Source organism: Haemaphysalis longicornis, unplaced genomic scaffold, assembly GCF_048455015.1.
Source record: "Haemaphysalis longicornis isolate Haplotype H1 unplaced genomic scaffold, Haemaphysalis longicornis Haplotype H1 scaffold_4, whole genome shotgun sequence".
Classification (NCBI taxonomy): domain Eukaryota; kingdom Metazoa; phylum Arthropoda; class Arachnida; order Ixodida; family Ixodidae; genus Haemaphysalis; species Haemaphysalis longicornis.
The window spans coordinates 179,226,954-179,242,890 of record NW_027526361.1 but is presented as its reverse complement, the minus strand read 5'-3'; positions in this window follow the sequence as shown (position 1 = coordinate 179,242,890).

The following is a 15,937-nucleotide window of genomic DNA, read 5'->3' as shown; positions in this document are numbered from 1 at the left end:
CCGTAGAGAACGCGGAAAGCGTAAAACATGTGAAACGCTAGATATGCTTTCGCGCTGATATGGCATGATTTTGTTAATGTTTTTAGGGTACGCGGAAAGGATCTAAAGTAGCTCTTGGGGCCATGGCGGGGATATAGCTTTGGCTATGTATTTTGCTGGCAGCTGATACTCAGCAGCATGTGTTGAGTACTCTCTAAATCAATCGAGTGAAACACAACCATCAAAGTCGATGTTTGATGGGAACAACAAAAATGCCTATCCTACACGTTGACAAAGCGGCCAACATCACAGCGTAAGCGGTAAGCGGCCATCATGCGACCGCTTCGTAAACGGCCGCATTGCGATGTGATTCAAATGTCTGATATCGAGGGAATAGATGGTATGCCTAGCAAGGATTGTTGAGTCAGCATTTTTCACAAGACGCTACTTTCCGCCAACTTGAACGGTTAACCTCGGAATAAAGATTAAATCGAAGTTTACGCTCACGTCTGCGGCAATCGTTCTGTCAGGGTTAAATTTATTGACGTTCTCCACAATACGTAGAGTGCGATCTAATGTTAAAGGCATCACGATAACGCATTACAGACGATAATGTATATCCGACTTGAAAGCGTCTGCATGAGCTCGTTGAAGGCCTCCGGGTGTAGCTTTCTGACGCGATAATATTTCATTAGGCATAAGATACCGCTTTTCTACGGGCACACGACGGCTAATGCCTGGAGAGAAAGGCCCGAAAGGAAAGGAAGCTTGGTATCTTTTCAAGCTGTCTTTTTAAGTGCATCTTTTCAAGCTGTCTGCGAAATCTATGCTAAATTTGCAGTCGCGATGTAACAGAAAATAATCTTCGTTTACTCAGTTGCATTGATGAAGTGGTCGAAATGGGTTACGCGTCCTAGTGAGGCGAATTTGTTTAATTAGAGGTGAAATAACTTCGTTCCTGATTTTAACACATCCGTTTTGTAGTAACCTGTTATTACCACCGCCGTGGGCTTGTCATAACACTCTTGAGCACTTCTATAACAAATTTCAACCTCCTAACACGAACAATTTTACGCATATAAACGTTCTCTTTATTTCGGCGTGGTGGTGGAAGCATCGAGTTTGGTGTCAAGACAAGTAAAAGATACCTAGCTAACATCCGCCACAGGGTGGCCCCTCGCGTTATACAAAGTATGAAAACAGAAGTTTGGCACACATGTCGTGGCCACACGTTAACGAACGTTAGAGAGCACAGGTTTGCGTAACTTTTTCGCAGCCCTGCCAGAAGATCGTTGTTGTTGGCGGACCACACGATGAACACTTTTTCGTATTAGAATAGTGTTAAAAGGGCGAGGAAGGACGCTACCACACGTGAGCGGCCCCTTTGGTAGGCTGAGCTCTAAACTAACCTTATTTCTGTTGCTATACTTTTGAGCACAATCTCTCCAATGTTATTCACAGCATGTTTACAAACAGTATTCAGAACTTTGGATTGGGAACAGGTGGGAGTAAGGGTTAATGGAGAATACCTCAGTAACCTCAGATTTGCCGATGACGTTGCCTTGCTAGTAACTTGGGGGACGAATTGCAAAGCATGCTTTACACACTGGACAGACAGAGTACAACCGTGAGCCTGAAAATTAATATGCAGAAAGCCAAAGTAATGATCAATAACCTCGGGACAGCACAGCGGTTTCAGATAGACGGTGAGGCAGTGGAAGTGGTAAGCGAATTCATCTACTTAGGCGAAGTTGTGACTCCGGATCCCAACCACGAAGCAGATGTAATTAGAAGGATAAGAATGAGGTGGAGTGTATACCACCGCCATTCTCAGATAATGAATGGCAGCCTACCATTGTCCCTGAAGAAGAAAGTGTATGACAGCTGCATCTTACCGACGCTCACCTACGGGGCAGAAACTTGGAGGTTCACTAAGAGGGTTCAGCTTAAATTGAGAACGACTCAGCGGGCAATGTAGAGGAATATGATAAGTGTAACATTAACGGACAAGAAGAGAGCGGAGTGGGTCAGGGAACAAACGCGTGTTAAGGAGATATTAGTAGAAATTAAGAAGAAGAAATGGACGTGGGCAGGGCATGTAATGCGAAGGCAAGGTAACCGTTGGTCAATAAGGGTAACAGAGTGGATTCCTAGAGAAGGCACGCGATGCAGGAGGTGGCAGAAAGTTAGATGGGCAGATGATATCAAGAAGTTTGCGGGGATAAATTTGTCGCAGTGGGCACAGGAACGGGGTAATTGGAGAATATTGGGAGAGGCGTTTGCCCTATACAGTGGGCGTAGATATGCTGATGATTATGATGATAATGATTATAATGGTGATGACTTTTTAGCATAGCAGTGGCTTACATTTCGAAGGGCAAGACGCCACTGTACCTCTAATCAGTAAGCCAGCGTCTAAGCTAATTCTTGCACAGCCGCGTGTATAAAAAGCAAAATCAACAAACGCTGGCTCTGTACCAAGTGCGCGCGTGCGCGGAAACGTTGCGCGCGGGAAACTTCTATCGCATTCTCTCTCTTTTTGTCTGGGTCGCTGAGCTCAACCTTGGCCAGCAGGTATGGAGTGCTACCTGCTCCGGAAGTAACCATCATCCCCGATATCTAAGGGGCTACACTAGAAAGGTTCAACCATGCTAAGGAGGCTCTTAGGGACACAAACAGAACTCCCTCACCTGAGACGTACCTGGCGGCCCTGGTTTAGTAGTTCGCCGCCACATCCCATGCGTTATCAACTCAACTCTAGGCCCTCAAACCCCACAAGCTGTAGAGCACCTTCCACAGCCGCGGTCAGAAGAGCAATGGAGAAGAGGGGGCCAAGAATCTGTGGATCCAGATAGGCCGCCTTTGGAAATTGACCCTGGCAACGTTCCACGCACACAACGCGTGTCTAGCGAGTGAAGATTAGTTGTACTACTAGTGGAGCTCTCGGGCATTAAGTGGGATATTATAGGGTTGACCGAAGTTAGAAGGACAGGAGAAGGCTTCATGAAGCTCACTAGCGGGCATATTCTGTGCTACAGTGGACGCCAAAAGAAGAGGGAACACGTGGTCGGTTTTTTAATTCATAGAGAAATAGCAGAAAAGGTGGAGGATTTTTTCTGCGTTAGCGAGGGAGTCCCGGCTGTTGTGATCAAGCTAAACGAGCAATGCATATTTAAGATAGAACAAGCCAACGCGCCAACAACCAGCTATCATGATGAGGGCGTAGAAAGCTTCTACGAGAATGGCGAATCAGCAACAAAAAAGGCAGCAACACCGTTTAGGATCCTGATGGGAGACTAACGCAAAGGTCGGTAAGAAGCGACTGGGAGAACGGTCAGTGGGGAACTTCGGTATAGACAATCGCAGCAGACGAGGAGACACACTGGGGAGATTTGAGACTGAAATAACCTGAGTTAAGGAACACATTCTTTTACAAACGAAAGAATAGGAAATGGACATGTAAACATCCCGGTGGTACAACCAAAACAAAATTGACCAAGAGAGAACCCGGGTATCGTGCAAGATGTAGAGGTGCTAAATAAGAGTCGAGGTAGCTATCACAGAGCGGTTAAATGGAAGCTAGGGCCTAATCTGAGAAGATAAAAGGAGGAAACTCGTGAAAATTAAGAAAACCCGGATAGAGTCATTCAGGGCGAGACTGAAAAAGCTTTGAATGACACTTCAAACAAATTCTCTCTACTTGACGGGCAGATCGAGATCAGTACAGACCGGCTAAATGAGAACCTAACATCCGCATTCAGTGAATGCTGTGGGATAAGCAGCGTGTAGATAACAAAGGTGAAAACTAACAAAGAAAATGAAAGAATTAATTGCTGAACGTAAGAACATGAAAGTGAAAGGTACGGCAGATCAGATTGAATAAGTCGAGCAGCCAAAACTGATTAATACAAGTAAAACAAACGACATTCGTGCATGTAACATGGCAGTTATCGAGTAAACGCTGCAAAAAGGGGGAAGCTTGAAAGTAACTAAGCGACCCGCTGGGGTGGCTCCATGGCTAAGGCGTTGCGCTGCTGAACACGAAGTCCGGGTCTCGATTCCAGGCCGCGGCGGCCGCTTTTGGGGTGGAGGCGAAAAGCAAAAACGCCCGTGTGTACGAGATTTCGGCGCACGCTAAAGATCCCCAGGTGGTAAAAATAAATTCGTAGCCGACCACGAAGGCGCGCCTCAACACCTGCGTTGCGTCGGCTCATTAAAACCCTACAATCAATCAATCAATCAAACTAAGCGAAATGTAGCCATCCGCAAAGACAGGATGTATCCACTCAGAGACGAGCACGGCAACATTATGCACAACTTAGACTAGATAATAATGGTTGCATAACGATTGTACTCCAGGCTGTATGCCAGGGCTGTCGGACCAGAGGAAACTACGGTGAGTACAAGCTGAACTTGGGATGTACCACTAATAACACAAGAGGAAACAGAGAAAGCTATCACAGGTATGAAAAGAGAAAAAGCTGCAGGTAACCGCGGCATAACGGTGCAGGTGACCACGGCATAACGGTGCATCTGTTGAAGGAGGGATGAGATTTTGTACTAAAACAGCTTGCTGTACTATTTTCGGAATGCTTGAAGATTTTAAAAGTGCCCATACCCTTGAAAAACGCCAACATCATTCTGATTCACAACAAGGGAGATCTTGAGGGCCTCAAGAATTACAGACCCGTTAGCCAACTCTCAGTTGTTCGCTCCACCGGAGAACTTGCTCTTTTATTGCGGTGAAAGATTGTTGGTGCCACCGACTCACGGTGGTTGGTTGCGCAAAATATAAGGAGAAAGAATTTCCATCTTTAAGAATTTCCGCCCTTTCCAGGTAAACATTTGGTGACAAATTCTCCGAACAAATACACTTGCCTGAACTCATTTATATAAACCACCCGAGGACTCGTCTTGGCAGTGGTAAATAGAAATACACTTTTTAGGAGCTTGCGTTTTTTGCTCTTGTAGGAATCAGGTTCTCTTGGACAAATATTGATAAAGCGTTATTTCTGGGAATATAAATCGACAGGGCTTAAACGACGGTAACTATTACAGTCAGTAACAAGTGCATCGTCAAGCGAAGTCCTCACGCCGTTTAACGTAAACGACCTCCTGAGGACTCAGCGACGCAGAAGACTCGTCTGCTTACCCTGCCTACCGTTGCCCTGTGAGTACGCCCTAAAGGGGAGAAATGCGCACGAGACGGGATCCGCTCTGAGTTCCTGGTCTGTGTTCAATATTGGGAGCCGAAACCCTAAATGACGTCGCTTCACGCATATTAGACCGTACGGCAGCACTTTACTCCTAGCATAGAAGCAAGAATTTTTCAGAGCGCTTGGAGTAATATAAGCCATTTTTTCTCTTTCCTATTAATTTTTGCAGTGAGCATCCCGCAGCAGGCACCTATGGCAGGGTCCTTCCGGAACGACGCTTTGAATTAAAATGGCCGAGAATGGGATCGCCCGATGCATTTAGGTTAAGCCACCATAAAGCGTCAATGTGGGAAAGACGAATATTTAATATCCGCCTAGAACCAACGTTTGCGCGCACGGGTAGCTCCAGTCGTAAACGAGAGCGATTCCGTGAGCTATTAGAATACGTCAGGGGGTTATGTGACGAATGTTCAATATCTGCTAGAGAAGACGTTTGCTGCCGTTCTGAACGGGAGATAAAATTAGCCGTGCCGCAATAGCTTTGCCCAACGGAAAGAAAACTTACAAAGGCAACGCCGCAATAAAAAGGACATTTTGTTGCTTATGGTTTGCTTGGAATCGGGTTTCGAAGCAAAATGTGACAAAGAAAAGTGCCGAGGCTGCTCCATTTTGCGGGAAAAACGCTATTGAGAAGTTGAAATTGAGGCACCCAGAAAAACCTGAACATTGTCGGCATACTGAAGTCACTTTTTTCGAAAATGTTTCCGCTTCACGATCGATCGTATTGCCGTCTGCAGCGCGATTTGGGCCGACTGCTTTGAAAATGTTTTTTTTAGCAGTCTTGGCATTTCTATCGCTGTGATTCCTGACCCAGGAAAGATTGAGGAATGTATTGCAGCTGGCTACTGGCTGATCAGGGAAATATTTTGTTCTTCCTCCAACAAGGATTTCGACACTTGCTTGCTACAGGCAACGTGGCAACTACAGCTTTCACCTCAAGCCTTGTTTCTTTCTCCATTGTAGTTGTCACGACGGGTAACCAACTCGCCCAATCCTGTATATCAGACAAAATTTTCTCGAATACTTCAAACAGTTCAATTTATCTGTGCAGCCAACCAAAACTGAAGGAGAATTTTATGCCTTTTCGCGGGAATTCATTTCAGTCAGATTAAACACCCCTTCTTTATTCTGTCTGCTTCCGTCGACAACCTTTCCTCCCAAAGCTATTCCGGAGTTTGTGATTATCAAGGGATAGTCGCATTGCATTCAAAGCTACGAAAAAGACGCGGCGCTCCCCTGTGCACGAAACGGTGACTTTGCGCGACTGAGTTCAAATTCACAAGGTCAATTCGTGCTCGCCCCGACAATTGTACGGACGCTGCTGAAGACTAAAACGTCCCTGTGTCCGGATTTCGGCAAAGTACCTCCAAGTAGATTGGTTAATTCAGCTACCCCTAACCACGGTGTGGCTTCCCAGCTCAAATACACACCTATATTTACAATAAAGGAAAATAAGAACATATGTCGCTGTAATAGGTAAAGGTCCTTGTTATACAGAACGAACATGAATAAGTTACTTATGAAAAAGCGCTGTGGTTTCTTTTTCTTATATGGCTAGATCCAGGTTTCACAGCATAACACTAAAACATTTAATTTAGGGGCGAAAAGAAAACGCAGGAAAAAGAAAGGAAAAGCAATGGGGGCACTTATGCCCACGTTGCACTTTTCTGAGCAACTGTAGTAATTTATGCTAGCCGGCACCGTTGAGGAACGGAGAAGAGATTTGGTCCCTTCTCCGACATAGATGGCCGGGATAAATGTCCGAAATAGTATCCGCCCTCAATGGCCAATCGAGACCTAACTGCGCTCGGAGGAGGAAAGTGTTTGTTCAAGCGGATATTGGGGCAATCACAAAGTGCATTCTGGCCAGCAGCACCAGAGTCCCAGCGTACGCTGCTGTCCATCATCCCGATGAGGAAGGAGTCGGTTCTGGGGAAGGCAGCTCCCAACTACAGTTCCCAAAGTAAAGTTGCGTGTCATAGAAAGAGCCCACAGGGAAAACGGCGGTTGGAGTAGTTAATTTCGAACGCAGATGCGGGAATTCGCATTGGCAGCTATATGCCCCGACTTCAGGGCAGTCACGTGAGTGAAGGAAGAAAGCAAACCCATGGCATCGGTCCTTGAGAGCAGAAACAACGCGTGAGGTGAGCTAGCCGGACTTTATTCTAGAAGGCAGCTGGAACATCCAGATTGTTGGGAATGACTCTGCGGTGAATTGTACGCCGCTGTAATAATTAAAGAACGGAAGGCAAGATGCCTATTTTTTGGTTCAGTCCATATTAAGCCTATTTACATATAAGCAATAATTAAAAAATAGAAACATTTTAAGCAGTAGTTGACTGTGCCTATACGTGCCTGTTTTCATGTTGCTGCCTATATATCTGCTTTATAGCGCCTAAAAATACATTTCTCGGGGCCTTTTTGGAGGCCATGTTCTGCTAATACTGTTCTCGCTTTAGAAGCTCGCCACTTGGCGTTTGCCCCACGCCTTTACGATCAGAATCCGTGCAATGTGCCAAACACGCCGAAACGCGAAAACCTCGACCTGCCGTTACCTTTAGCAACAAGGCCGCCGGGGGCCCGAACTTAGCGACCCCGCGGCTAAAGTATAGCGGATCACGGGGACAACGCCAACCGGCAAGACACAGCACATGTAGCATGAAGAATGAACGAGAAACGGAAGTTAATGAATGAGCGTCTAGGCTCCTTTCAGGTAGTCCAGTGGCGGCAGTAGTCATGTCGGGTAACTTCCAAGGGTGCTTTGCCACCTAGCTCTATCGGTAAGTTGCAAACAACATTGCGTGCTTTCTAATGCTGTTATTCGGTATACTGTGATTCATGGTGTTAATAAAAGCCTCGTTGGTCACCCACTTCTCCAAGTCAGGCTGGCTGTTTTTTATTCGGAATTATTGCGGTTTACTGTGCGATCAATCGGCTTCATCGGCGTTGCGAAGAGCTTAGAAGGTGCTTCTGTTCTGTTAACACATAAATAGCTGAAGTCAAGAAGCATGCCCTTATCAATCGATTCAGCGATGGCGAAGACGTTGCTGTCCTAATGCCAAACGCGCCCTGTAATTATTACCATCTTATTCTATTTGCGCCCTTCCCTACTTCGCTCCACTAGTCTGAGCGGGCACGCACCAGTGTTGTATTGCCAGGCAGACGGTACATTTCCCCTGAACATACTTTGCGACTCGAGCCACTGCTATTTTAGGAGGCCCGTGGTAGAATTCTCAGACCCATGGTTACTCGGTATTTCTTTTGAATTGATTTCTTTTTGTTTATGGGAGCCTCCTTAACAAATATAGTGCAGCGTTAACACCACCTTTTCGCGCTTTTCATCCTTTAACCCCTCGCCAATGTTCTGGGCAATGTCTTCACCACAGTGCCGGATTTGGATCAGCCCGTTAAGCAATGAGTTAACTGACCTTACTTTAAACCGTGTAGAAGGCCCAAAATGTCCGATTTAACTCAGGCGTAAAAAGAACCCTAAAACTCACACAGACTCGGTGACAATTAGAATATAATGTAATAAAAATAAGGAATTACACATGGTTTATTATTATTATTAAATTATTATTAAATTATTACACATGGTTTATTGAACATTATCGTAAACGCCCAAAACTGTCGCCACCAGCAATATTTCTCAGTCTGCTTCTGTTCCGTTCTTTGTTGCCTACATGACTTTTTGCCGAATGTAAAGGCCTACAGCCGAACATAAAGCTCCGTTCAAAGATTTGCGCCCTCCCCCAAATGGATAGAACTTGTAGTTTGCTGTAGGGAAGGAAAGCGAGGCTCTTGGGTGTGGTCTGTGAATGGCTGACACTGAAACAATGCTCCAAATTACACGTTTTTGTATTTGTTTAACGACTCCGTTCCGTCGTTCAGCTTATGCTCAAAGTTCAGGAGAGAGGGAGTCCTTCCCCGATGTTCATTCTTCTAGTTTGCCGTAACGAAAAGTGCCAGAAATTGCCAGCTACCATGCTTCATTGAAATTGAGTATCACAGCGCTTAAAAGAAAAGCTGATGACGTGCTATTGACCAAATCCACCTTCAAATTCGTAAACTCTACAACGCGGTCGCTGGGCTTCGGAGAGTCTTTCATATTATTTTATTCAGGCTCCACGAAATATTTCGGTTGGATACTTTTCCCAGTGAACTTACCCTTCCCCTCTCTTCCCTCTCCGCTTTGCCTTGCCTTCATAGTCGGTGGGGCCTCACGCCAACCCCTCATTAGGCAGCGGCTTCATTAATCACGTAGGCGCTACAGGCACGCCAAGCCTGATGGCCTGATTCATTACGGCCTAATTCAGGTTCTCTTGCCTGCTCTCTCCGAAGGCCCCCTTGAGCACTCTGCAGCTTGTTGGCTTTATATCGCTAAAGCTGGCCGCAGTTCAATGAACACGAGGAGTGACTACCGGTCGAGAAAAATTAGATGAGCCATTTATCCGCCGTTTTTCTACAAAGTTATTCTTTTGTGGCAACTAATTCTCTCTATATCTCTCTATTTGTTACCGCGTCTATTTTTTTTTCCTGACTGCCTCGCAGGCGAATTCCCTTCTGCCTATGGTAAGTGCGTTGGCTAACTTCCTTGTACCAGCGCGCGGCGAAATACGATTGAAGGGGGGACTGTGATCATTAGAGGGCAGAATTTTATTCGAGGCTCGTATTCAGGTCAACAGCGATGAATAGCTCCTTCATGGCTTCAACTTTAGTAATATTGTTAAGTAAAAAAAACGAATGAACGAAAACGCTGCAACCTTTCTTCAAGCTATGTCTAGAAACGCCCCGCCTCCCCCTCCCCCCTGTAGGAATTCTGCAGGTGTTTACTTCGTTTTCTCATACTGCGCGTCGTGCACACGAAAAACGCCGCCAATATTGATAGCACCTATAACTTCCATTGCTTTCTCCACTGTGGCCGCTGCAGCTTGCTAGAGTGTTTGAGGATCAAATTAAGTCGTCCGCTCGACATACGTTTAACGAGTCCTTTATTGTCCAGCGACGGAGGCAAGTCCTTCGCTTTCTTGCTGCCTCGACATTCTTTACTCGGGAGTCTCCACAATCGCATCTTTTTGAGGAATGGCAATCCAGCACTACAGCAGAAAAACACAAAGATCTTATCTATTGTTTGGGTGACATTAAGCGGCCTTCCGAGGAAAATCATATCAAATAATAGCTCTCGCCTTTAAAAAATCAACGAAATGTTTTTGTCACACTCCGCAAAATGTTCTCATCCATGGCTGGACAAGCCATGGTCGAGGCACTGCTCTTGGTGGCGTCGGCCAACGCTCATTGCTCATTGCTTAACCAGTTTTTTGTGTAATGGAGAGTCCAAAATGGCCCATTTAAAAAAAGGTGTGGAAATAAAGCTACTGAGAGAATTTCATCGGAGGCTTTTTACAGCGATGGGGCGCGTATAGTTAGATTGACCAGCCTTATATTAGGGAGCTGCAACCTTAGCGGTCTGCAAATGACAGCCATGCAGTTGTATTGCACCTGTGCAACAGAGACAGACGTCTTCGCGGTGAGCGATGGTACCGTTTCATATCTTCGGTTTCCTCTCATTGGACGTCAGTGTTTCTGCCGCACATAAGTAACAATAAAACACACGCTTGCAGAAAATCAGATTCAGTGAAAAAGGCAGTGTTCAGGTAGGGTAAATGTTTCAAACAATCCAAATGCATACTTTCGTTGCCGCCCCAACTGAATTCTTCCGATCAGAGAAAATGGGAACAAACATCGCATAACCCAACACTTACCTTTGCCCTTCTGTCAATTACTCTACGGCAAAGTTCCCCTAAGCAGGTCACCAAAACGCAGGAAACCCGGACTTCCACGCCACTTGTCTTGTGCCCATGCCACAATCCTATGGCATCGCCACTCATTTATTGGCACCAGAAACCAGCCACCTTTGTTGGCGAGATGTTTTCAAGCAATAAGGCAGCTCTTCCCGTCAACGGACTCTTTCTTGAAAACAAGGCGGCAAGGGGGTTGCTCTTTTGCAGGATATTGTGGTTATTTCTTCCAGAAGCATTTCCTTTCATAACACCACAGTATCCCACGCAGACATCGATTTTAATATGCCACCCACGAGAACATCAAGGAATGGGTCTGGAAGGAGCAGCAAACCGTAGAAGAAAGCCGGAGAACAAAGAAAAGTATAGACACACACTCACCGTGAGATCAGCAGGGCTTCTATCGGTAAAGAAGTGTGCCAGTGCCGAGCAAGGAAATTCATAAAGGTGAGATTGAGGGCGAAGTAACCCCTCTCCCCTACCCCTGACTGGGTTGTATGCTGGTGATCTCCTAATGAGTTCAAAATATCCCCATGCCACTTCTTTTCCACTTTTTATATCAATAAATCACTCATGCAAGGGCGAATTAACAGGTATAGAGGCCCGCATTCACTAAAGCGGGAAGAGGTTGTAGCCAACTAGTTCTCCGCTCGGAGCGGAGGATTTCGCATCGAACATTGTCCAAAAGAAGAGCTTATGTACAGAAATCGTACAACTACACTCAAAGCGAAAACGACTAAAAAATGTGTATTTTATTTTTCGCAATTAGGCTTACGGAAGAGACGGGAACACAGAAGGGGTTGCTGTCATTGCAATATGGTTTACACACTCCGCCGGGTCAAAACTATTTGCTCGTTGGAGCTTTGCGGATATCGTTCAAATTTGCCTGGCTCAAAATATACATATTTTTTCCAATAATTGGTTGCAAGTCCCTTAAACCATCGTCACACTCACATTATGAAACCGTAACTGCGTTACGAAAATCGCTTAATCTGCGTCTCCTTGCCACGCGCCGTAAACTTGCATGGATATCATTTTTTCTTATCACTGTTCCGCAGCAACTGCCCGTTCACGCGCAATCATGTCCTGTCTCCATCGCACATTTCAGCCCGTGTTGATCATCCTAACAAACTTAATCCTATCGTTTCGAAAACAAAAAAATAGCAAAACTCGCCTTTTGCCTTGTTGATAACTGAATGGAATTCCTTTCCAGATAATATTGCAACTATACCATAGCCTTCATCCTTTCTTAGCATTAAAAAGGTTCTTAGAAATTCCAATTGATTGATTTAGTTATGCGGTGGTGTTGCTGATAATTATTTGATTCTTTTCTGTGTGTGAGATTCCGCAGCCAGGGGGCCAACGCCACCGAACACGAGTTGCTTCGGCTCCCGTTTTATCTCCCTCCAAGAGCGGACCTTCAACATTGACCACCATACGGCCACTACAAAAAGTTGCAGTACGTCTTCTGGAATACGTAGACAGCCGACTGAGCCCCCAGACTCGAAAGGACAGTGTTGCAGCCCACGTCATGGTCTCCCATCTCGCCGCCCGCGCTAAGCCTCGTCTCCAGGCCTAGCGACACCGTCGTTCCTGCCATGACATCCACCGCTACAGCGCCAGGCCAGGGTGACCCGTGGACATCCCATCAGCTGGCACCAACCACCGTCAACATGGAATTCGACGAGCTAAGTGGCCGCACCATACCCCCCGATAATCCTTGGGAGACGGTGCTTGCTGCCAGACACAAATTGCCTGACGCCAAGCAGCCGCATCGCCACCCACCGGAAGGCACGAAAGCAACTACAACGACGCGCGTAACTCCGCCGCCACGCCTCCCGGCCAACCACTACATAATCATTTATCGACCACGATCCAGTCACGATATAGCTGCCTGGGCTCCCCGCACCCTTGCTGCAAGTCTTGCTGAAGCAAGTGCTATTTCGAGAACGCAGTTTCTCAACGAAGTCATCGTGGAAGCTCAACAGGATCGCAACCTCTTGGTGGCAAGTACAGCCAATGCCCAGATAGCAATTCTGCTAAGCAAAATAACCGCGATTAACCTCGGCAGTGCCAACTACGAGCTTGCACCGTACATGAAACCACCGCCCAACACCTGCCGCGGCGTGATCCACAGTCTCGAAGAGGACATCACCCAGGACGTCCTACAAGAACTTCTGGAAGCCAACCGCCGGCTCCTCCTGCACGCTCGGCTTATGGGTCGCACCACATCTGCCCTCCTGAAGTTTATCGGCTCCCGGGTACCCTACTACGTTCGAGTTGGCTGTGTACTTCACCGCTGCCGACCTTACCGCCGCATCGCCCAGGTTTGCCAACTCTGTGGCGACGTCGGACATCGTCAAGACATCTGCCCCCACCCGGACTCACCGAAGTGCCCCCGCTGCCACGTGGCCAACCCATCCCCCCAGCACGACTGTCAACCAACGTCCAGACTATGCCAACAAGCACACCCCACCGCCAGCAAGGACTGCCCGAAACGCGTCCTGCCCATACTCGGCCCGAAACGGGTCATCTCACCGCCCCATGCAGAAACGACGAAGACTTCCCGCCAGAACACCCGCCAATACAAGATGCCCACTAGCACCGCGCCCGGCCTCAACAAGGTGAGCTGGTCCAACATCGTAGCGCAAACTCCCACTGCTCACGACTTCCCCCCTCTCCCACCCATACTCACTAACCCCCCGAAAACTTCTCAACAAACTTCCGATGCTCATGACACCTCCCTCCTCCCACCAAAAACAACCAGCCCATCGGAAACACCTCAACAAATCTCCCTCTCTCCCAACCTTCATGAAGTCCTTCGAAACATCCAGCAACAACAAGCTGCCCTCAGCGAACGCCTCAATTCATTGGCGTCAGCTATAGCTGCTATTCAAAGCCCCTCCTTATGCACTAACCCCCCCCACAACTCTCCCACCACAGACTTTACAAACCGAGCATGCTGCCGCCATCATTGAAGAGAGCATACCAACACGAATAATCCCCCTCATCGACCAACGCCTGGAAAAGGCTATCGGCGACTTCCAATCGACCATCACAACAACCCTGACTTCTATTCAGAAGATGAGCGAAGTGCTTACTGCCAGCATCACAAACATTGAGAAGGCCCTCGCTAGCAACTCTTCCGTTCCCATCTCGCAATCCAAGAAAGGCAAACTCTAACCACCCAATACGCATGATCCTATTGCCCTAGCCACTGCCCTCCCCAACGACGATGTCTAACTCCCCGGCCCTGACCATCTATCAGTGGAATCGCCGATCCTTAAATACCAAAAAGCCCAATTGGGATTCTACATCACCCCTGGCCCTCCCGATACCATCGCCCTCCAGGAAACCGACACGCCTGCCCCTGGAATTCGTGGGTACACGGCCTATACCCAAGATCCCTTACACCGCACGGCAATACTAGTGGCCCAGCACCTCACCGCCCAAGAACATAGCCTAACCTCCCCCATCGCCCACACATTTGTCGAAATTCTTCCAACTCGGAGAAACGAACCCAGCGTTTTTGTTCTAAACGTATACAGCCCACCTCTAAGTTCTTTGCAAGCAATCGACACTCTCGTGCATGACGCCAAGCGGAGAGCGCATCAAAATCTTTTCTTTATGCTCGGCGATTTTAACGCACCACAATACTCTTGGGGATACTCCCAGGCTACAAAAAAGGGAACAGCCCTCCTCCACGCCACCCAGAATCACGCCCTCGTTCTTTACAATGACCTTGCTACTCCAACCAGACTGGGGAACAGTGTATCACGCGACACCTCCCCAGACTTCACATTCGCAGCCAACATAGGGCATTTGACTTGGCAAAGGACTCCAGACACCCTCAGAAGTGACCACTACCTCATTCAAATCGTGATACCTCAATTGCACACAACCCGAAAAATTGGTTTCACAAAGTCTACTAATTGGCCATCATTCCGCAAGGATCCCACCGCCCTTCCTTCCATCACCGAAAACCTAGAAGAGTGGACATCAGCCCTAGAAAATCTCATCCAGAAGCATACCGAAACAATTCCCCTCACCGACAAGAATCCTGCCGCCGACGCCCATTTGCTCCATCTCTGGGCAGCCCGCCGGGGGTTAGTCAAACGGTGGGAACGACAAAAGCATAACCGCACCCTCAAGAAACGCATTGCGGCAATCACTTTACAAGCGACCCAGTACGCTCAAACATTGCACACACAAAACTGGCACTCCTTCTGCGACGAGCTAAGAGGCACTCTCAGCACCAAGCGCACCTGGCACATCCTCCGGAAACTAATCGGCGAAAAACCCACTCGAACAGCCACCAACCATTAAATTCATAGACTCATACATATGAGGGACCGGCCTCTCCGAGAACTCCTACATTCTATCAGAGATCACTTGTTCGGCCACCCAGTCACGCACCCGCCCCCTCCGGCCACCAGCTACACGGGTCCGCCAAACCAAGCACTTGATGCCCCGTTCACCCACGCCGAACTCCAACAAGCCCTGGGAAGTCTCACTCGCAATACCACCCCGGGTAGGGATGGTATAACCAACAAGCTCATTCGGAATCTCGACGATGAAGCCCAAGAATCCCTTCTCACTTTTTTCAACCACCACTGGGAAGCAGGCGCCTTGCCCCCTCAATGGCGTAACGCAGACATAACCCTAATTCCCAAACCGCACAAACCTGTTACCCCCACCAATCTGCGACCCATTTCTCTAACATCTTGCCTGGGAAAACTTTTCGAACACATGGTGCATTCCCGGCTTACTTCCTACCTCGAAACTAAAGATCTCTTTCACCATACCATGTTTGGCATCAGAAATCACCTGTCTACTCGAGATGTGCTCATTTAACTAAAAGAACAAATTATGGACAACCTCAGCAAGACTTACCCCAGCACCATCCTCACCTTAGACGTCCAGGGCGCATTTGACAACGTGACG